This window comes from Macaca fascicularis, chromosome 18, assembly GCF_037993035.2.
Source record: "Macaca fascicularis isolate 582-1 chromosome 18, T2T-MFA8v1.1".
In the NCBI taxonomy this organism is placed as follows: Eukaryota; Metazoa; Chordata; class Mammalia; order Primates; family Cercopithecidae; genus Macaca; species Macaca fascicularis.
In genome coordinates, this window is record NC_088392.1 from 62,202,984 (window position 1) to 62,227,556 (window position 24,573).

A 24,573-nucleotide genomic window follows, 5' to 3' on the forward strand; every position below is an offset into this window, starting at 1 on the left:
CTGAAAAACAGAACTGTTTTAGGCTAAAAAATCCCCAAGCCCAACTATTCTTTAAAGTATTGTACTGATAGCCTCAGTTCATACAAGTCTACTGGCTATTAGAACATATGGATATCACCTGGGAGAGGTTGCCTGCTATCCACTTGACTATACTTCTTTCAGCACCCTTAGTTCCACCATTACGTTATAAGAGAAATAAAATAATGATGTAATGCATACTCTGGGGTGGCTTCAGTAAAATGTGAGAATTAAATGAGAGCCAAGACCATTCCGAAGTAAGTAAAAGCTAGATGCCTGACTCACATCATAATCAACATAAATTTAACATGAATTTGACATTTAGATGTAAAAAATGAAACTGCAAAATTATTTTCTAAAAGAAATTGTGGGTGCTTATTTATGTGATTCTGGGTGGAAAGAGCATTGTAAATACACAAAAAAGGGAGAAATCATAATGAAAAAGACTGGTAAATGTAAGTATTTTAAATATACACAAGTAGCTATTGTGCATAGAAACGTGCACACACGCGATGACTTCTGGGCATTAAAAAGACTTTTTTTTTTTAAAGGCAAAGATAAACTGGAAAAATTTATTTTCAATGATAAATAGTTCTTGCAAAACAACAAAAATAAGACAAACATCTCCAAAAATGGGCGCTGTATTAAGAAAATGCAATGACCAATAGAAGGAAAAAATGAAGTATTATTAATTCAATTAAAAACAAAAAATATATAAATTTTAAAATAAAACAGACAAAAAAAAAAAACCTCAACGTTAGTGGGAAAAATGTGTATTTTCATGCACTACTAGGAAACTTAGAGAAATGCCCAAAAAGCCTTAAATGTTTGCATGCCCATGACACGATCTTTCCATGTGCATGAATTTTTCCTAAGGAAATATACACAGATATGTGTCAAAATAGAACTATAAATCAAAAACACCGTTGATAATTCTACAAAATTAGAATCAAACAAATTAAGTAAAAATAAGCTTTGGCACATTAATTGAATGATACTTAATTACTAGTTTTTATTTCTTTAAAGTTATTTGGTACATATTATTGCAAGACATTTTTTAAAAATACGGACAAATATGTGTAACCCTAATATCAGACCTGTGAGGCAAGGCAGTTACTATAATTATCCTCATTTTACAGGAAAGGCCAATTTACAACTTTACAACTTTATATTTTACAACAGGCCGTTTCACAACTGAGGCCCAGAGCAGTAACTGACAAGTTCAAGGTCATATAGCCGGTGAATGGTGGAATTTGTCCACCTGACCATGCAGTATTCTTTAAACTGGCTACCTTCTATCAATATTAATGAAAGCAAGCTAGCATGTTTTCATTCCCAGAATTACAGTGTCCAAGTTAGACCAGCAGTATTTTATATAATAAAACACATTTCTTCCAAATTTTGCTTTCCTTCTGATCAAGAGCTGAATTTCTATGAGGGCGGAGGGAAAACAAAATCAGCCTTGGAAACATTCCACCTTAAAAGCCATTGTGGAGGATGCACAGAACCTATTTTACATCATCCTGCACAGTGCTCATTCAGTATAAATCTCTTCATTGCATGACTTTCTGCTGTATGCTTACGAAACAGTCCATTTCGGTACACTCATATATACACTTCCTTTCCCCATCCCCCATGCTCTGAGTGCTATCTTATGCTGTGAGCTAAAGAGTTAGAGCAGTGGCAGACCGTTCTGTACATTCTTGGACAATGAGTTTTAGTGTAAATTCTCTCATCCATAACCATTCTAAAATGCTATTCAGAACTGACTGCTTTGCAATGTGTATTATTTATTTTGGTCTGACCTCAATTTCTGCCATGTATTTTATCCTTGATCAAGAGTTTTGGCATACTTAAAGCTGACAAAGAATGAGCAAATGCTAGTGCGGGCATTACCCCCCAAAAAGAGAAGATGATTGTCTCTCTGCATATTCAAATGCAAGGATATATGTGGGGGGTGGGAGTGTGTGGAGCATAACTCCAGGGAGAGAACACAGAAGACAGCGGATAAGGGGGAAGTGATGGTAGTTAATTGACATTATGAAGAACAGTCTAACCATCACTACAACCTGTGAAGTTTAACCAAAACTGGATGGGTGGGGAGGGCAAGGTTACGCTGGTGAGGCCCTAGTGAGGACTTCAGGGAAGCTGAGAGGAAAGGAAGACAGTTGTTGTTGTCTGATGATTAATGGAACACTAATCCTCTTACTCTTTCCTTCCAAATTTCCATTTTTCCCAGTTAAATCCACTCTCCTATCTTTACTTCTGACATTGTATTGGGTTCTTGGTCTTGAGAAGGGGGCTTCCAACTCAAATATTTTCATCACTTTGAATTTAGACACCTCTTAGTTGCTTAAGGGGCTAAGGATACACATCCAGTTTAGTACAGACTTCATCTCCATTACTAATCGAGTCAGTGTCTGTAAAGATTTCTTCATCCCCAGGTAGTTATACTCCACAGACTAAATAAAGAGTGTGATATCATGAGGGCTGGGCCTTTCTCCGAGGTAATGTTCCTCAAATCTGCATTCCTAAGTGTTCTGAAAGAAAGACAGCAAAGTATCTTCTGGTTAAAAAACGTTCAGGAAAAACTGGGTTAAATCAAATTGCTCAGTGTTCTTTACTCTGGGACCATTCAACAACTTAAATATGCAAATATATTTTAGGTATTTTTCAAAGAGGGATTAAATACTGATGTAGCATTTCCCAAAGAGAATTTCCCATAAGGATCCTGTTTCATGGAGCACAATTGCCATTTGCTAGAGCTGAAGCCCTGCAGAACACATTTGAGGATGCTGATAAGGACCCCATCCAACAAGCCTCTTATTGGGTTCTTTCTATTGCCTCATCTTCCTTTTTTTGCAGTTCCTACTCAGCTCTCACTGGCAAACTATCAGTAGAAGAAGCCTGGCAGGTGGTCCTTTATCTCTTTAAAAGTTCTCCACGTAATTTGAGTAAAAGTGTCATAAATTTTTCCAAAAACTTTCCATCATAAAAACATACATACAAATCATAATAAGAAAATTATCAACACACCTAATCCCCCAAATATAGGCAACTTGTGTACATTTTTGTTACAGGACCACCAGGTTTGTATGCCCACCCTGTAGTAACAAACTAATACACTGAAACAGCAAGGTTTGCAGCAGAGAAATAGTTTAATGATTGCAGGGTGGCTGAGTGACTGAAGGAGGAGATGGGAGGACCCTCAAATCTGTCTGCCTGAAGAGTTCTGGCTTGGAGCTTTTAAGGAGATCCTGGAGAGCAAGGGGCTGTACAACTGGGGCCATTGATTGGTTGGGATAAGGATGATGAAATCATCAGGATGTGGAAACTACCTTCTTTGGTGAGTGAGTCAGCTCCTATGGGGTTGTTCACAACAGCAGACTTTAGAAGTTTTATTGGTATGCAGGACCTGAAAGAATATCTCAAATGAAAAACTAAACACTTCACATCATTCAAGTTGTTATCTCTAGAGCAGTTAAAGGGAACTATAATCTTGTGGCAGGGTCTGCATAACTCTTGGGTAACAGGCACCAAACAAGTATGAGGAAGCAGGTCAGAAAGCATCTGACCTAATGATTAATGCCAAATGTGCTGCAAACTTGGCTTATTTTCATTTCTCTCCCTATTTTCCCTAATTAATTTTATAAAGTTTATAGGACTGGTTTAATTTCAGTTTCATTTCTTTCATTTTACACATTTTTACTTATCATTTTTTAGGTCAGTTAGAATCACGCTGTATAATAATTTTGTATCCTTTTTTCAACTTTGCATCATTTCAATAGTATGTCCTAATGATATTACAAGTTGTGCAAACAGAACATTTGGAATAAAACCCAAACTGTTAAGCCCATCAGGCCCTACATGTCCGGTCTTCTGTTTCCAACTCCAGAGGAAGATCGTAACTCCCTCCTTCTTTGAAACAATCTTTGGGCACATTTGTCTCCTTGCTGGTTTCCAGGTCAGAGCTTTAGCACTTACTTTTGATCTTCTGGAAACTTCTTCCAGATCTTTAAAAGGTGTGCTCCTTTTCATCATATAGTTTAATGATAATTACACAGGTTAGGAATACTGATTTTCTGTCTCCCAGGAGTAACGTATCTGTTATTATTAAGAAGTAAAATTCTGCTATTTTATTAGTATTATACCATCATTGCACCAATAATAATAATCTGAAATTGGAATCGTTAATGTTTTGGAATCAAGATAAAAAATTCAATTATTCTATTTCTATCAGAAGACAAAACAAAGTTGTATGTACACATCTGGAGTGGTCCATACCTACAGAGATGACAATGTATTGAGGTACTGCAGAGCTTCTGTTGCAACTATAATTCTCACTTTAGTTCAAAGACAGAGTGAGTGGAATATAAATATGAGGGTACTGATATTGATTCAGGCAGTTTTATCTATATATGATAAAACTCAAACTATGACAAACTACAAGTCTTTTTTGAAACAAAAACTACAGCTTTCTATCAACAAAAACACTGAAGGTCCTTTAAAAATATCAAAATAAAGATATAAACATGGTTTTTCAAAAGATCTTTTCAAATATTTTATCAAGAAGTGGAGTTATTAGAAAGAGTCAGAAGAAAATATTCGGTGTTAGTTCAACAAATGGCATACAATGACCTTCGCTACAAAATTATGACATTAATGCAGTTTGTTGTTTAATACATAGACTAAATTATGTTACTTTTGACATTTTTGTGTTAAATGTCTTCATTTTGTGGAACATTTATTTTTAAATAATAATTTCCTAACAATTTTATCAGCTAATAATTTATATTTAAAATGATAATGCTTCTTTGGCCTTTGAATTTATGAATGTATGATGTCGTAATACATTTACAGATTTTATATTTGAAATATATTAAATATCTAGTTTCATGGTATTGTATCTTATTTTGTGAAATTTGAACTTTTTTTCTTTTTGTAAAATATCAGTAGGTCAGTATTATGTAAAATAACTGATGAAATATCACTGTATCCTTTTGTTTTCAGTATTGCCTTCTTTAATCACTAATTTGGGTCTCTTGTCAAATGTCACCATGTCAGAAAGGCCTTTCCGGACTACTCTGCCCAAAATAGAACACTCTAAACTCCCACACCTGTCCCTTTCATTAACTCACATTGCTTAACAAATTGCTATTTATTATGCCTCTTCTTGCAAAAGAATGCAGTCTTCCGGAGGGTAGAAACATTTTCTATGCCCACGGCATAGAAAAATGCTTTGCATACAGTCGGTGATCAATACATATTTATTAAATGAATGTGGTAATAACTGAATTTAAGATATGTTTGTTTATTTTTGGACAGCTAATAATAATGATTACTATATAAATTGCTAGTGTGTGGGAGTTCTTAGTATTGATACTGACATGCATAGCTTTGTATATAAAGCTATTTTCAAATTTGGTATTATTTATTTAAGATAAAAAATCCATTTTTAAAATCACTGGGTCTAAGATAACGACTATTCTAAAGTGACTAGAAATCCATTTCAAAATTGCTCTTCGGGAAGATTCTATGAATTTACATCTCTACCAATGATTCATTCTCACTTTACTGTTTGACTTTCAAACTTCTGTTCATGGGCTTCTGTCTCTGCTAGTGTTGGCGTCTCCCTGCTTTCTTCCTTTCAAATGATGGTATTAGATCTGTCTTTCTCTACTAAGAGTTGCGATGCTCCTGTTACAGAAAAAAATATTTGAGGAGACAACTTGAAGCATCATTGTTATTTCCTTAGGAGTCTCTATAAAATTTGCCATGGTATATGATCTTAAAGATTAAAAACAAAATTTACTGAAAAATCATCAATTTCTTCCAATATGCCTTTGCATTCATTACTGTGAACAAATAAAACTAGGCGCCTTTCAGAGGATCGACTTGAGTTTGTATTTTCATTTAGTTTTTATACCAGCAAATTGTTTTATAGTGGTTTGTACAATGTCTAACATTTTGGATTTTGCCAATATACAAACAATCATGTTTAGGTTTTGTTAACAGGTTGTCTGTCAAAATCTGTATGTGAATATGACCACTGAGGCAAGATACTGTTTCTTTTTTCTTTCTTTCTCCTTTCTTTTTTAAATACATGCTTTTGTTTTGGAGGGTTAATAAATGTGGAATGCTGTGCATACATCTGCAAGGTACCACCTTTAGCTTTGCAGGCTTTTATCCCAGACATCTGATAATAATTAATGCATAAATAAATTCATAACACAAAGCAGTTAGAAGCAGTCTAATTGCAACAATTAATTTGTAGACTTACCTAATTAAATTTCCCTAGCCAGGATGTGTTGTCTGCATACATCAAAGTTTACAAAAGAGAAGTAACAGAGCAGAATAAAGAATGACACTGTCCCTAATAGAGTCCCTCGAGGAACTTCTAAGGTTAAAAGAAAAATCTATCAATGCTGAACAAGAAAATATGCAGTTCAGCTGCAATGATGGATGGTTCTGCTAACCTTCATGCAAAGCAATGCTGACACATATTATTACTGAAACAGAAATGAGCATATCTTTGTCTACCTTATTGCTTTTATAATGTGGCTGAAATGGTCTGGGAGTCTGAAAACTCTTTTTTTATTTCATACTTGGGAACATTAAGATGATCCTGATCTCTTTCTTCCTCTTGAGACTTCTATAGCTACTTGTTTATCTGCTTTCTTGCCTTCATGTAAGAGTTGAGTAATTTCACAAATGCATGCTGAGGATAGAAAACTGCACAGCACGCACCTTTGCTAGCACAAAAGGGCTTGCCCTGCCACTATGGGACACAGGCGAATTCCAATTTTCCAGCCTTGTATGCGACATATACAAGCACAAATGACAATTACAATGTTATAATATTTTTACAGAGAGGGAAAGAAAAAATTTAAATGATTAAAAGGAAATAGCAGAGGTCAGTTTAACTGGGAAATAGCACTATCAAAAATTTTCAAGAGCATGTCATTAAGCCTTTCATTTTTCAAAAGCCTTTGTTTTTAATCTTTCTTCCTATCCCCACATTGGTAGCTAATTCTTTTAACCTCCTTGGTATGGATTAATAGATAAGGCACTCTCATTTTCAACCTCGCATTACACCCCTCTCTCCTGGGCACCTCACTGCCGTTACTACACTACAAGTGTTTGTCCACCCTGCTTCCCGCCATGGCCTGCCTTCACCTGCCACCACCTCCTCTGCCCACTCCCCATCCATGCCTGGCAATGACTGCTGGCTGCTGTGTAAATGCCCTGCCCTGCCGGAGCTCCTGAGCCACCCTAAGAAGACCAGGCTGAGAATTAGGTGTCCTGGTTCTCATCTGTCCCCTGCTAGTGATAACAAGTATGAATTTAGTTAGCAAGTTTGGATGGTGAATTCTTGACTGCTAATGGATGATCCAATCAGCAGATCTTAAGGTGACCTTCAGCTTTTTCTTAGCACACAGTTGCTGCCCAGGGGCAACTACCTCTCATTTATGAGACATGGGGATGAATATTCTTACTAAAATAAAGTATAAATTAACTTATAAGGCCATCCAAACAGGGATGATGTTAATACAAAATTATTAGGAATTTACTACAGGAGATCAAACCTTATTTTTTATTTTATTTATTTATTTATTTATTTTGAGATGGAGTTTCACTGTTGTTGCCCAGGCTGGAGTGCAGTGGTGCGATCTTGGCTCACTAGAACCTCCGCCTCCCAGGTTCAAGCGATTCTTCTGCCTCAGCCTCCTGAGCAGCTGGGATTACAGGCATGTACCACCACGCCCGGTGAATTTTTTATTTTTAGTAGAGACGGGGTTTCTCCATGATGGTCAGGCTGGTCTTGAACTCCCGACCTCAGGTGATCCACCCACCTCAGCCTCCCGAAGTGCTGGGATTACAGGCGTGAGCCACCATGCCTAGCTAATGAAGCCTTATTTTTAGGCACTTTACTATGTCTCTTATTCTATCCCAATCTATCTCTGGAAAAGTAGGTAAGAGTAAGAGGCAGACAAGATAGGGGACACATACAAGAATCTCCTCATGTATGTTGCATAGAAACTGTCATTAAAGTTTTAATATCAAATTTAAAAATAACACCCAGAGGATATTTAAAACACACATTAGGGTGCAAAATGTGTGAGGCTTGACTAATTGTGAGGCTTCCTTTACCATTTCATGTAGAAAACATACATTGTTGACTTCAGCGGGGAGGCATGTACAATAAATATGTTGGCTCCCTTCAAGTCTTTTATTGATATCATTATTATCTCTTTATTTTCTCTTGCATATTTTTAAACCAATAGTAGCCCTTTTTATTTTATTTTATTTTATTTATTTTTCTGAGATGGAATCTTGCTCTGTCACCAAGGCTGGAGTGCAATGGCGCAATCTCTGCTCACTGCAACCTCTGCTTCCCGGGTTCAAGCAATTCTAGTGCCTCAAACTCCCAAGTAGCTGGGATTACAGGCATCCGCCACCACACTCGACTAATTTTTGTATTTTTAGTAGAGGTGGGGTTTCTCCATGTTGGCCAGATTGGTCTTGCCTGGCCTGACCTCAAGTGATCCACCGGCCTCAGCCTCCAAAATGCTGGGATTAGAGGCATGAGACACTACTCCTGGCCAATAGTAGTTTTTCAAATGACAAATGAAACAGTTCCCACTAAATTTTAAGCGTCTTCTTTCCATTCTATTGGGGAAATATAGTTCCAACAATTGTTTTGCCTAGAAAGATTACCTTTGTTTAGACTGAGTTCTATTTGTGATTCATACCCACGCAGCGTGACAATATGACAAATAAAAGTGGGTGGAGAGAGAGTAAGAAAATCAGAAAATTCCTTGATTAATTTCTAATCAGACTATTAGTATGACATCACTACTCTATTTTATGTGTAGATTCCCAGGGCATTAGTTGTGGTTAAATTCAAATGCAAGTCTAATATCATATCATGTAAAATACAAATGATCTTTGAGCCTATAAAATAATAGACTATTACCACCATTTGTTAAAGTAGAAAATGAGGAGCTTTCAATCCCTGTACCCAGGACACTTTATTGAATTTATATATCTGAGTCAAGTAAATTTGACTTTGAAATATGTCTGCCACAGAAGGGTCTACATATAAAATTCAGGTCAAAATAAAATAAAAGCAAATCCTATCTTCTGATGTGAATTAAATTAGAAACTCTCAGAGCAATAGGATGAAAGAAAGATAACAAAGTTTTGGTAATGGAATTAACCATGAAAGAAACCCTCCCTTTCTGACCTCTTTTGAAACACTGTTTTTTTTTTTTTTTTTTTTTGGCTTCTGTGACAACACTCGCTCTTAGACGCGTATTCTGAGTAAACTGTACTGGCTCATTCTTTTATTGGAATCTCCTCTGGGCTTTATCTCAGCCCCCTTTTCGTTTGGTTCTATCTCAGTGTCTTACTAGTGGGATCTCTTAGTCAGTGGCATCAACATGTCTGATACTGTCAAAGATGCACATTTCAGGCCCCACCCCAGAATCTCAAAACTTATTTGCTAGATCAGAAACTCTGGAGAGAAGCTCAGCAAATCCTCTAGATGATTCTGAACGTACATTCAAGTTTGAGAACCTTTTCTCTCTCTTCTTATGAGGCTTTCTGATCCTTGACTACTGGCTTCAGGTGCAATGTACATACTGTGGAAGACTGTATTTTCCAAAGATGGTCACATACATATCTACATATCTCCTGTCTCAAAAACCCTTTCAGAACCTTGCTACACCTCTATCAAGAGGTGGAATCTTGGCTGGTCATGGTGGCTCACGCTGTAATCCCAACACTTTGGGAGGATGAAGCAGGCGAATCACCTGAGGTCAGGAGTTCGAGACCAGCCTGGCCAACATGGTGAAACCCCATCTCTGCTAAAAATACAAAAATTAGCCAGGCATGGTGGTGGGCGCCTGTAATCCCAGCTCTTTGGGAGGCTGAGGCAGGAGAGTCGCTTGAACCCAGGAAGTGGAGGCTGCAGTGAGCCGAGTCCATGCCATTGCACTCCAGCCTGGGCGACAAGAACAAAACTCCATCTTAAAAAAAATAAATAAAATAGGTGGAATGTCATTATTTTCCTCTTGAATTTGGGCAGATTTGTGACTTGCTTATAACCAATAATGCACAGTATAATTGAGTTTGAGTAATTTCTGAAAATAAGTAATAAATGGAGAGTCTTTTGTTTGGCTTGTTGGAACATCTCAACTTGGGTTCTTGCGCCACCAAGTAAGAAGTCTGACTTCCCTGAGTTTGCCATGCTGTAAGGAAGCCAGCTACACAGAGACACAACATGAAAGATCTCTGCTCTAGTCAGCAGTCCTAGACTTTAGGCCCTTTCTGGTTAGGAACCAGACATGTGAGTGCAGGAGCCCTCAGCTGACTCCAGCTCCATTTGTGGAGCTGCTCTCCTAACTTTGAGTTTTTCCAGCTGTGGCCTGAACATCACAGAACAGAGTCAAGCCATCCTTGCTGTGTTTTTTCTGTGTTCTTGACTCATAGACCCCATGAGCACAATAAAATGATTCTTCCCTTCCCATAAAGTTTGAGGTGGTTTGTTACATATTGATAGTAACAGGAACATGCAGTAATGTCCAAATTTATATCTCTATTTCAAACTTCTATTTAAGGTCCAGAAATACACATCCAATTGCCTACCTGACAGTTCCACCTGGAAGTTCACAGGCATCCTAAACTCAAGAAGCAAATAAGAAAAAAAAAAAAAAGAAGAAGAAGAAGAAGAAGACAAGAATTGATGAGTTAGAAAATCTTAAAACACACGCACACACATGCATTCACACACACACACACAAACCAATATAATTAATTAATAAATCAAAAGGCTCATCCTTTGGTGGAAAAAAAAATCTACAAAATAGATGAATGTCTAGCAAATCAAACTTTCATAAAAGAAGAAAGCAAAAATTCATAAAATGGACAAGTTTAAATAACCACCAAAAAGGGGGAGAATTTAAAAGTAAGAGACTTCTTCGTATCACTCTACGTAAATAAATTTGAAAATCTATATAACATGTTTACCTTTCTGGAAAAATGCAATTAATAAAATTGACTCCCATAGAGACAGAAGTTCTCTTCTGACAAATTTTCATATAAGAGTTAAAGAAAGTTGTAAAAGAGCTCTTCCACAAACTAAAATACACTTGAAGACCAGATGGCTTCTTGCATAATGCTCCCAAACTTCACAAGGTTAGATATTCTCAATCCTATTTCACCATTCCAGACCACTGCAAAAGTAAGAAACCTCCAAATTGGTTTTATGAAATACATTTACATTGATATTAAATCTGACAAAGAATATACCAAATGTACTATAGTGCAATCTCACTTATGAATATCAATACAAAAATGTCAATAAATTAGAAACAGAATCCCACATCCTTATAAAAACAACATATGTCATGACCAAGTGGAGTTAATCATATTAATAACAGAAGAAAAGCAAGCAATTATCTTCATAGAGCATTAAAAAATTGTTTGTTAAAGTTTGGCTGGGCGCTGTGGCTCACGCCTGTAATCCCAGCACTTTGGGAGGCTGAGGTGGGCAGATCACCTGAGGTCAGCAATTTGAGACCAGGCTTGCCAACATGGTGAAATCCTGTCTCTACTAAAAATACAAAAAGTTAGCCAGGTGTGGTGGCAGGTGCCTGTAATCCCAGCTACTCAGGAGGCTGAGGCATGAGAATTGCTTGAACCTGGGAGACAGAGGTTGCAGTGAGCCAAGCCAAGATCGCACCACTGCACTCCAGCCTGGGGCATAGAGCAAGACTCTGTCTCCATAAAAAATAAAAATAAAAAAATTGTCAAAATTCAACTCTCATTCATGCTTCAAAAAATACACTTGAAATAGAAATTGGCAGATGTCTCATTCATATTTAGCATATATATGTATTGGTGTCATATAAATCATATCTACCCTGATGAAAACTCTGTGGGGTTTCTCCTTGTTTTCAAATTGAAACCAGTATCTTTCACATGGTATTATGGACTGAATGGTTGTGTCACCCCAAAATTCTGATATTGAAACCCTAACCTCAAGGAGATGGTATAGGAGGCAAGGGCTTTGGGAGATAATTAGATCATGAGGGTGGAGCTCTCATGAATGGAATTAGTGCCCTTACGGGTGAAGACAGGGCAGCCTGCTTCCTCTCTGTGCTATCTGCCATGTAAGGATACAATGAGAAAATGGCCATCTGCAAACCAGGAAGTGAACCTCACCAGAAGCAAATCTGCTGACACCTGGATCTTAGACTGCGCTGCCTCCAGAAATATGAGAAATGGCCTGTGTGTCCGTGAGTCATCTAGTGTTGACTACCTTTTCTAGCTTCATCTCTTATCTTTCTTCTGCTCATTTTCTGAACTCTAGCCACAACAGATGTATTTTTAGTTTCTTGAACCCACCGCTTTCTCTTGAGTGTCAAGGCCTTTGCTATTACCTTTCCTTGAATGTTCTCACCTCCATTCTTTTGATTAATTTGTATATGTTCTTCAGATCTTAGAACCAGGAATTTCTCACCTGACTCTCATGACTGTGTCAGACTCACCCTTCCCCATTCCCAGTCATTACATGCTCTCCATGAAACACATAATTTCTTTCATAGGAGATTGCATGTTGGTACATAAATTATTTGTTCACTGTTAGTTGTGTTCCATGACAGCAAGCAGTGTATTTTGTTACTTCTCGCCATTGTCTCAACAATGGTGCAGTGCCTAACACATAGTAAGCATTCTGGTATATTTGTAGACTGAATGAATTGATAAATTTCTAGGGAAACTAAGACAGTCATGATGTAGTCCAAAGCATACTGGAAATGAGGAAATAACATTTGGGTTCCTTCTCCACTCTATTTTAGCTATGGATCTTAATTCTGATAATTGCGTTTTACAGTAGAAGAATAATGTATTAGCAAACTTTAGAGCAACATACAAAAGAAATATGCTGTTATCTTTAACAACTTCAAAGTGTTCTTGATAGCTTAGCTTTATGGAACCAGGTGAAATGTATAGATATTAATGACATTATGCAATGCAAAAGTTTACAGTATCCAGGCATTCTAGGATGAAGTAGTAAAAACACCATGGGCCCCTTTCTGGACCCAGGCTCTGCTGCTCAGTGCCTTTGTGATCTTAGGACTTGAGGTCACACCTCTGAGCTTCGTGTGCTTCATTTAGAAAGATGACAATACTACTCATGGAAAGAGAGGAGGCTCAACAGAGGTAGAAAGCAGTGAAAGTTATTTTCCTCTTTACACTTTAATAGAGTTTTGTGTGTGTGTGTGTATGTGTGTGATTGTTCAAGCCAGGAATTGTTCATTTTTCTAGGGCCCTAATTACGGATTTTCATTTCAGAGATAGGGTCTTGCTCTGTTGCACAAGCTGGAGTGCAATGGCATAATCATAGCTTCCTGCAGCCTCAAACTCCTGGGCTCAAGCAATCCTCCTGCCTTGGCCTCTCAGGCAGCTGGGACTACAGGTATGAGTCACCATTTGTGGATTTTAAATATGAAGAAAGGAACAAATTGAAGATATAACAGCTGTAGAGACCACTTCCAATGGTGTTTCTACTGTCCCTTTATCCTATTTTCTGCCCCAAACAACAATTAATTACATTGGCTGCACTGGCTTTAGCCCTCTGCTTATATAATTCTTCTTTTTTCTTTGTTTTTCTTCTGTTTTGTTTTTCTAACTAAATATCTTGCTAGAACTTACCTTTCTATCACTCCCATATTTTTTTCTCACCACTAGTGTCTGTTTATAATGGGGAAACTGTTTTGGTGCTTTTAAAAAGTCATTTTGGAGCAGAAATGATTGGCAGCATTGACAGTCTATCACAAATCCACTACCACATTTGAGGTGGCTTTAGCTGATGGGTTTTGCCTCTGTTTTTCAATAGCAACATCAGATGGTAGGTCTCTTTAGAGATAATCTCCTCACAGGAGTGTTCCAAACATTGCAGTTTTACTGGCAGCAATTTGTGAATTTATCTTTGGGGAAGAGTATACACAGATCTCAATGTGACATATCTAACGACAACACATGCTAATTTAATTGTAAGGAGACTGATGGAAGTCTTATCAGATCCATAAGAGTCTTCGAGAACATGAGCATAATTCCTTAACATAAACACTCATTGAAATACTCTCAAATTTGCTCACTGGCACAGTCTGAAATTCAGTGATACTCTGAACTATGCTTGACTGATTTTTGGGTCTAGTATATTCTTTTTTTATTTTCTTTTTTATTCTCATTTCACTTTAATGATTATCCAAGACCTCTATAACAATTAACCCAGCAGATTTCATTCACATTAATGACCAGAGTATAACCCTTTAAACCTTTGAGACACATGCTTCAGATTTTAAGTTTTGAGAGGTTTTCTTCTACTTGTTTTATTCTGTCATTGAAGCTTTTGAGTTTACTTTGTATTTCATCTGGTGATTTTTTTTCAGTTTCAGAAGTACTGTCAGGTTCCTTTAAAAAATATCATTGCAGTGGGTAAATTGTTTCTGCAGACCCTTGTTTCCATCTTTTCCCTTTGTTCTTTTCCAAATGACTCTTGCACCTTGCCCATCGACTATATAATCAGTATATTCAATTCTCTATCAGTTTCTTTTGGATTGGGATCGGTTGCTGGAGAATTACTGGGTTCCTTTGGATGCGTCACATTTCCTTGCTTTTTCATGTTTCCCGTGTCCTTCCGCTGAGATCTGCTCATCCTGTGTTAATCGCTTCTTCCAAGTTTGTGAATTTGCTTTGCAGTGGGGGACTTCTTCCCGTTTACCCCGTACCCGTAATGGGAGCTGCAGGCCGTCCCTGCCCACCCGATTTCTCCGTGCAGGCTGCCCGGCTACCTCTGCTCGGCTCCTCGGGCTCCCCGTGACGTCTCCGCTGAATCCCCGCGTTCTCTGTCCTAAGTGTGAAAAATCTACTGGTTCCTTTGATTCCCGCCGGAGGAGAGGCGCCTGCTGGGTGCATCTTCCCGGCCACCTTGAGCCTGTGGTTCGCGCGAGTTACTCAAGGGCATTCCCTGGAGGCTCCTGGTCCTCTTTTTCTAAAAAATCTTAGAAGTATTTCCCTGCACACATCCCCCATCATCACCCCCACTCCCAGCCTCACCCTCTGCAGTGAAGCTGGAACAAATGATTCTTGAGGAGCATTGGGTAATCCCTAAATTCTTGCCATCAACACAGTCGGGGCTGCCCAGACTAACTTAGTGTTCCGGCTACTATTTCCTTGCCCAGAACAAAGAATAGGTCAGTCAGGCCAGGCCTTACAGGTTTATGTCTGTTTCAAATTGGTTAAAAATGACCACTTGGATTTGGTTGGATTTACTTTTTTCTTTGTTTTGCTATTCAATGAGCAAATTCATAGTGCACATAGTATGTCTGAAGTTATAGATCCAGGGGGACCTACTTCTCAGGGCCTCACTGGTCTCTCAGGGAGAGATGCTGGTACTTCCATGTTCTCAGGCGGCTGCGAGGAAGGAGGAGTCCACCTCATCCAAAGAGCTCAGACCCATTTAAAACAATTTTACGGTGAAGAAAGAAGTGATTCTCTGCATCTAAATCATGGCACCTCACCTAGACTGAACGCCTGGGTTCCAGATTCGTGATTTCCTGCCTTGCCATCATGAACTTCTGCAATGGATTTTTCTCCGCATCATCTGCCCTATCTGAAGTTTCGGTGCAGCAGGACTGGCCATAGCCATAAACTCAGAAAAATAGAATTTTTGAGGAAAATGACTGAGGGAAACGTACAAAGCAGAATAGGTTCCTGGGGTATTAATCTATGATCTATGATAAAAGGACCATTGAGAAAGTCCCTCTTTACCTTTAGGGAGTGATGGAAATAAATATAATGTAGATGAAAGCATGCAATTTCAGAGTATGTGTACTCTGACTGGAAGAAAGCAAGAAGGTAATGCTGTCAATAGCGAGTCAGCTACTCTGCCCCTGTGCAGGCCACCTTCAGGAAGGCACCAGCTAACTGTCCCATTTAAATAGCCGCTTGGTTACGACTTCATCTGAATGTTAACGATTTCCTTATTCATAAAGTCTTAGGTGTTCACCAAGCAGTGGCATCTTGCCTTTCCTTTTCATCAGCTCTCTTTTGACTACAAGTATGCACAACATTTATTAATTCATCTACTCTATTCAGATGCATTTGAAGCCAGGGTCTTCTTTCCGCTTTCCTTTTAAATGAAAAGAAACTAAAATTGAAAAGAAATCTTTCATCTCACCACCTTTCCCTTGAATGTGAGAGCTTTTCTGCCACTCATAACCTCTCGTGGAGTTGTTGAGTAGGTTTCCTTACAAAGTAAGGCAGTGTATTTTGCTTTCAGAGAATAAAGAATGATTTTTTTAAATACCATACATCATCAAGTAGATTTCCATTAGCACTGTGGTCAGTTTTATTAAATGGTATGAATACTTCTATTATGTGCTAGAAGCACTCATTCTCCTTTCAGAAGTACATTGAAAATAATTTGATGTCAATTTCCATGGTGATAGAAGAGAAGAACATCACTAAGAACCATAGTAAGTATATATACACACACACACACACGCACACACATATGAGTTATTGTGGAACACTGAGTTGGTCCTTTTGTGTCAAGAGTTCTCTGTTTTTTGTTATTATCATTTCATTACCTGAGAAGAAAAAATGCTTCTTAGAAAAATGTAGGGCTATTATTGAATCACATCCTTTTTTTTTTTTTAGACAGAGTTTTGCTCTTGTTGCCCAGGCTGAAGTGCAATGGCAGAATCTCGGCTCACCACAACCTCCGCCTCCTGGGTTCGAGCAATTCTCCTGCCTCAGCCTCCCGAGTAGCTAGGATTACAGGCATGCATTACCATGCCTGTCTAATTTGCTATTTTTAGCAGAGACAGGATGTCTCCATATTGGTCAGGCTGGTCTCGAACTCCTGACCTCAGGTGATCAGCCCGCCTCAGTCACGCCATTCTCCTGCCTCAGCCTCCTGAGTAGCTGGGACTACAGGTGCCTGCCACCGCATCCGGCTAATTTTCTGTACTTTTAGTAGAGACGGAGTTTCACCCTGTTAGCCAGGATGCAGGCCAACCAATTTTTTTCATGAAATAATGCTTCAAAAGAAGAAGAAGATTTTCATAATAGAACTCCTTCTGGATGGAAAGGGTTTTATATAAGGTGTCAGTTCCTAAGATTCTCTTTACTTTGCCAAATATCACTTAACCATGTTTTTTATTGTTTACAAAGCAGAGAAACTACTGATTAAGTACTATATTGATATACCTTCCTGTCATTCTTTTCTTCCACTGTTTGTGCCTACTTGGTATCACATGTTAAACCTATGTGAAAACGGATATTATTTTTATTGATGCAGTAGGTTGCAAGGGATGTAATTAACCTGTTTTGCTCTCTCTGAGTCCAGAATCACACCAAAAATTGTCAGATAGGGACCTCCCAGTCCAGGTAGGATCTATATCATGTTTTAAAGAACTTTACAGAGTCAAGACTTCAAAAAGAGACATACAATTAGTTGAACATGAATGAGCTCACACTGTTGGTTTACTCTCTATTTTACCTTATTAAATACAATACCTGCTCTGGTCAAGACACTTCTCAGTTATTCCACATAAAGAAATTCATGAAGAACCTGAAGCCTGTAGCCAGATGTATCTAATGTACTTTTCTCCCTCCAAGTCCTGCTTGCATTCTCTGCTTTCATTATCCTGTGGCTGTGTCCTTCTTCCTGCCTTCATCCCGTACCAGCCTCTATTAAAATGGTTTCTTGCTTCTCTCACAACTTCTACTGCTTTTTGCAGAAATTCATTAATCTTCCTTCCTGTAGTGATCTCTTATGTGTCTAAGGAAGTTCAGCTTTGCACTCTTCTCTCTCTGAACATTGCTGGACTCAGTTACTGAGAAAGCTCTAGAGATGGCTTTCTCTCTGCTTGCCAGTAACTCTTTTGTACCTTTTCTATAGTTAGCAGAAGGGATTTCCTTGTCTTCAATTTTCTCCAAGTTGGACATGATTCAGAAATGACTGTAAAATCAGAGAGGGATTATGTTCTTATGGCCACCTCTGGCTTTGGGATTTACTTCCACTTAATTAACCCAGGTAATGGATTATTTGACTGTCTTTAGCAGCTGCTCCTCTTTCACGTGGTGATATGGGGTGCAGCGATGGAGTTGGACCTTTCCCTGATTTACACACACTGAGACCCACAGAGAGAAGAGTACACCTCACTGAAGACTTACAGGAAGTTACATTGTAGAAATATAAAAACTTGAAATTGTATATTAGATGTCCTTCTTCTGAAAAAGTCTTTTAACTACCCTACCACTTGAGATTTTTCCCTAATCTGTCATAATTTATTTTCTATTATTTATCTCTCCTTTTCTCTTACCTCTCTTCCTCAATTTTTCAAGACTTCTCCCTTCCAAATTCTTCTATTTGGCAGAAAAATTGGTTTACTCCTTTGCTTCCACTCCGAGGCTCAGTCCCAAGCTTCCCCCAACCCACCATAGTGCTCAGGTGAACATAAGCACCATCTGCTCCACTAACAGTAACACGGAAGCTGGGCAAAGAACTTGAAATTTCACTTAATAGGAATGTAGCTATGATTTCATATCTATTTTTCTACTATCCTGGTTATAGTTTCATTATAGTTTACATGGATTTGAATAAAATCTGCATCATCATATTCAATTTGTGACATTTCATTCTGAAAAGGATTTGACTAAAGTAGAATTAGAGGGAGAGAAAGTTGAAAAAAATTAACTATATGCAACTCTTATGATAATTGAGATACATTAATCTGAAAAAAGACCCACTTGAGCAAATGAGAAAAATTAGCATATTCATCACTTATTAGAAATATTCCTATAGAAAGTACTTAATGTGCTACCATTTCTTAAAGGGTTAAAAAATATGAACCACATTTATTAACTTCATAGTTATAGAAACTGGTGGCAGTAATTTTGTTGTAAGTAAGTCAAATAAGGCTTTCATTCTAAAAATGTAACTGCAAATGGAAGTAAAATCTAATTTGAGAGAACAGTTTACCCACTGTCCCTGAAAAGTGACATAAAATTCTTCATAGTATAACACAAACTCTGGTGTGACCTTGGAAAGAGTGGACACAAAATGCTGCCTATACTTTTTTGTGTTCAGCTCTTTGAAACAAACAAAGTTTATCCAAAAAGTGTGCCATGATGAGTACGTGACTGAGCCTTCCAGAGTGGAGCCAGTTACATAATTTGGATTCCCTTGAGAAGGATATTTGATGACATGATCATGGGTCCAATTTCTTTGATTATCCCAAGAGAAATGCTGGTCAGCATTTAATTTATTTTGGGAAAGGGAGGGTAATCCAGTGTGTGTCTCAGGCACTTGCCAATTCCCCTGTCTGAGGCCAAATTACTTCAGCCAGCTGTCTTGGCCTTCTAAAGCATTTCAAACCCTGCGCTGGCCATACTTCACCACTGATCATTACCTCTGGCAGAAACTGCAAAACAGACATGACCTCAGGGCAGGCTTACTCCTAATGACATTGGAGGATGTAGAAGCACAAGTCTACTTTACTCTGAGGTCACTATTAGAACATGCAGAACTCTGTAGTCACTCTGGTTGTAACAATAAATATGGGAGTTCCATTTTATTTACCCATGTTATCATCTTTTTATTTGGTAAGATTGTACCACAACATCGAAAGCAGACTTAGACGGTTTTGTAAAAATTGATTTTTTTGGACATGTACCTTTTCTCCATTTACTCAAGGCATCTATAACTCAGTAACAACCCAGACTCATTAGTAAACATAATTTGAATATGGTTGGAGAAATTGAGTGAAGAATTTGATATTTGTTCAAAATAATTTCAAATCGCTCTACATTCAAAGACAATAAGGTTTTGAAATAAGACTGGTTATACTCTTACTATAATTCCTGTCCAAGGCACTTTTTCAAAGTGTCTTGGAAACATTCATTCATTCAAAACATATTCATCGAGTAATCTACCATGTATTAGACAATTATCTGGATATGAGAAATACGATCACAAATTAAACAGACAGGTGCTAATCTTCACAGAGCTAATTGTTTCTGGGGGAGGTAGCCACAAAACAAGTTAAAAGATAGACAAAAATGTTCAAGTCTAGTAAGTGCCAGGAAGAGAACAAACAAGGAGCTTAGAGGGAGAAGAGCAGAGGCCATTTTAGGGATGTTTCCAAAGAGGCCATGTGGACCCTGAGATCCAAAGGCAGAAGGAGTAAAGGAGGCAAAAGCAATCCATGCAGAGAAAAAGAGTAAGTAAAAGCCTAGAGATGGGATAAACCAAAATAAACAAGAGGGACACTGGAATAACATGAGGTTGTAGAGAGAGAGAGAGGGTTTGAGGCACGCATGCATGGATTTATAGACCATAGCCAGGTGTTTGGATTATATTCTAAGTAAAATGGACAGTCCAATAAAGAGGGCTTTTATTTTTATAATATGATTCCATTTTTGTTTTAAAAAAGGCTTTTTTTTTTTTTTTTTTTTACTTGAGAGTGGAAAAGTTTGGTGTAGATAGAAGGAAACAAGAAAAGAATTAGAGAGACCAATTAGATGACAGTTGTAGAAATCCAGGAAGGAAGTGACTTAAGATAGTGGCTGTAGGAATGGAGAACAACAAAATATTTGAGATACGTTTTGGAGGTTGAATGTTCAGAAATGGTTAATAGATTGGATATGGGTGAAGCAATAAGTATAAAGATGACTGTAGTTTTCTGCTAAAATAATGTGGAAGAAAATGGAAACAAGACAGGAAGACCTGTGTCTTATCCGGGGAATGGCAGTTTTATCCAGAACCAGTCTGTAGGCTACAATCGTACATATTTATTTCACAGACATGTGGGTCTACATAGGAAAAAGAATCTGATGAAGAGTGCCTTCTTGTGAAGACTGGAAAACAAAGTTCTGGGGACCATTCGTCTTATTTTAGGTGACAACAAAAGCTCTCCTTGACCTAACTCTAGTTGGGTTCCCGTAGGCCCTCAAGGCCCTGACCTTTGGCTCTCTACTTGGCTGGTTTACTCCTGTTTCAGCAAGAATAGTGCTGAATTCGTTTAGTAAAAATTTCCCATTCTTGATATGTGTTTAAATTCCTCATTCCCTGGCCTCAATATCTTACTCTCTGGCCTGCCTTCAGCAAGAATCCTAAGTGGTTGGTCTAGCAAGAATTCCCCTAGCCTTGATGTTTCCTCTTAGTAACTTTTTAGCCTCTGATTACCCAATCCTACTCCTCGGCTATAAATCTCCATTTGGCCTTGCTGTTTTCCGAGTTGAGCCCAAGCACTCTCCCTTACCTCAGAACTCCGTGGTAACAGCCCCCTCGCCCCTACCGAATAAAGTCCGCTTTACCCATCTTTAGCAATTGTCATGAATATTTTTTCTTTAAAAGTGGAGAAAAAAAAGAAAGAAAGCAGTCAGGAAAGAATGAGAAAGTACAGCAAGAGGTAAGAGTTTGGAAAAATAGAAGTGAATGGATATTTTTAAATGGTGGGAGGAGAGCCATCAGCAGAGAGAAGTGATGGCTAAGTGCCTTGTAAGTGAGAATATTGGATGACAGAGATTGGGGAGAAAGATTCTGCATCTCCGCCAACACACCCGCCCACTCCTCCTCCTCTGAGAAGAAAAGGCAAAGTCTCCCACACTAGGGGCTTTCCTTCCCCTATCCTCCCAGCCACACAAGTTGTTTTCCTGTTAAAATAAAATTTCTCTTTTAAATTCCACAAATCCCCAGCATGACGATTCTGTAGAAAAGGAAATATTGTGGAAACATTTGCTTACCTCAGGAAGCACTGACTTTGTATCATTCAAGACCCTGGAACCGAAGCATGTGTACTTAGGAGGAAATGACTATAGATATCCCACAGAGCTAGCATGCTGAGATCATTGTCATTCCAATGACACTTGCGTTTCCATTACACTTAAAGCTCTTAATTATTTTGAATGCATCTTTCAGTGACATGTAAAGCTGATCAACCCGAAACTTTCCAAACACACACACACACACACACACACACACACCCCTACGAAGGGGCACATGTAAGATAAACTCAGACCACTCTGGGTATTGATTGAATGTGATGTTTTTCATTCTGGATTTAATTCCTCAAGGATTCTAATATAAATCTGAATGCAGATTTGACTCAATTTACAGTGTACCTCTCTAAGAAAATGGTTAAAGCATTGACAACTCAAAATCCATGTAGATCATTTTAACATTACTTGCCCCCTGAATTCGATGTTTTTGAGTATACTGGCTTATATCCATTTCTTAAATAGTTGTACTGTGCATGCATTTGTTATATTCCTAACAATCCAAAAGACATTCTCTAAAAATGTGGTCCAGAAGTTGCCCCTTCTTTGATGTATTCTCTTTCTCTTTCTCCAGAATATTGGTGGCAATCTGCCTTGAGCAGTGAGAAGGAGTAGAGTACAGGATATAATTTCAGTATCTTTGGTCTGTAGCTTTAGATTATTCATCCAAAAGTTGTAACAAAGGTTAAGAATCTCTCATCGACCAAATGGTCTTTGGTATTGGAATTGCAGGTGTCTCGTTAACAGTTTGATCAAGTCATAGTCATTTCATCAGGCAAACTCCTGGTGGGTGTGAGGAGCCTCCTTCACATAATGCAGTCCCACAGCTATCAATCAGTTCTCTAGGGTTTTGCCCACTTGAATGGAAATAATACCTAACTAGCATTTATCATCAAGTCCAAAGTACTTTTCAAGTGTGAGTATTCTTCTATCACTGAACCAGGAGAAGCCTGTAAAATAAATTGTTAGGGGGAAAAAAGGATCCTTTGTCCTTTGGGTCTTGAACTAAAAGGAAAAGCTTTCTTGCAATAACCTACAGCCGAATCAGGGCCATCAGGTAAATCAGAAAATAGGACTTTTGCAAAGGCTAGGCAGATGTCTGAAATACATTTGCAAAAATGCAAGCTTTTCTAGGATTTGTTTTTCAGTTTCAGACTTGAAATTCAGCTAGAGTTTTGAGCAAAGTCCAGAAATGATATTTAGAACTTTTTCAAACTCTGAAACCCTGAGGTCTTCCTATTCTATCCATATTTTTCTTTTAACAGTCAACAGCCCTAAAACGTAAAACACAAAACAAAATGTACACACTCTCCAAACAACCAAAAACGTCTCTCACAAGGAATATGAAACAGAAGTTTGTCAGTTATAAACATAATTACAAACAGATGCACATAGAACCTGAGAAAATACAAATATCTTTTCATCTCTTGATAACAATCACTCTTGTCAGGTATTTCTGGTATCAAATGTTGGTTCTATCTTGCCGAAGTCTTGCTTTCTCTTGCTTCACAATTTTTCTTCTACATTTGATTTCTCCTCTCTATTTGTAACACTTCTATACTTCCAATTTTCTTCTGTATTTGGGCTTGATGGCTTTTAATATCACATTGTCTCATAAACTGAATAGCAGTTTGGGCTTGATGGCTTTTAATGTCATGTCTTCCAATAAACTCAATAGCATTTTGTGCAGGTTTGTGTAGGTTTCACTTACTCACACATTCAGGTGTATGTGAGTAGGTAAAAGCATCAATCTCTTTTAAGCAGCAATATTAATATGACCACATATTGAAGGAATTTGTTGTTATATGAAATTAAACAGCGGTGGCAATTTCTAGTTCTCACAAAACACCTACATAGGATTTCTTTTCAAATCGTAAAAGCAAACATAGAATAGCATCTTTTGCACGCTGTGTTTGAAAACTCTTCCACACTGGCTGAGTCGTAATTTATTTTTTCTGCAAGCTGAGTTGCCACCACTATTGTACGTGTTGGAGAGACTGCTTGAGCAGAAAGTCTAACATTTTTTCTCATTCTTATTGTTTACTTATAAGGATCTGCCAAAGAGAGATGTACTTCGCATTCATGACTGACAAAAAAATTTTAAAAATTAATTAATTTGATGATTGGGGAAATTATTATGTAGATGCACTTCAAGAATTCCATACATGGTCTATAAAATAAGACAAAGTAGCTGCTGCTGGCTTTGGATCTATAAGCTGTACTTAGTCACAAGACTCATTTCTAAGGAAAAATCGTAAATAAATAATATTAAATCTGTGACCATCTGACACAGTTATGTGATGTTTGAAAGTGTTTGAAACTACTTACCATAATCAGGGCTTTTCCAACTTTCCTAACTTAGCAGTAGAGAAAAGTAAATATGAACCCTTGGGCAATTCAGGGGATAGTCTGTTGCTCTAAGTATGAAATTTCTTTGAAGTCTCATAAATATTCATGAGTATTTTACATTCTATACATGTAATATACCTGTTTATTTCAATACAAAATTAATATGTCCCCTACCTCCTTGAATAAAAAGATGCTGGAAGAGATAACCAGCTTTATTCGGTGACTTCCAGTAGCTGCAATGATTCTGCCAACATTGCCAGGGTGTATCCCTGGTGAAGAGGCTTGCAGTGATCTGTCCATCTTGTCATAACAACCCCTTGGAGTATTCTAAGGAGGTAGCTCTTGTTA

At 37.9% G+C, this 24,573-nt stretch overlaps 1 long non-coding RNA gene across 2 annotated transcripts; it reads right to left on the reverse strand.

Moving 5' to 3' along the window:
• Positions 1–325: 325 nt before the first annotated feature.
• On the reverse strand, positions 326–21,942 carry LOC123569987 (uncharacterized). Of its 2 annotated transcripts, XR_006693877.2 has the most exons (5): positions 21,844–21,942; positions 17,611–18,055; positions 10,669–10,700; positions 3,357–3,433; positions 326–2,558 (listed from the first exon to the last, which is right to left on the reverse strand). It is a non-coding gene; the product is annotated as an uncharacterized lncRNA (long non-coding RNA). The 2 variants fall into 2 exon arrangements; XR_006693876.2 differs by lacking the exon at positions 17,611–18,055 and having other exon boundaries at positions 329–2,558; positions 21,844–21,934.
• Positions 21,943–24,573: the final 2,631 nt, after the last annotated feature.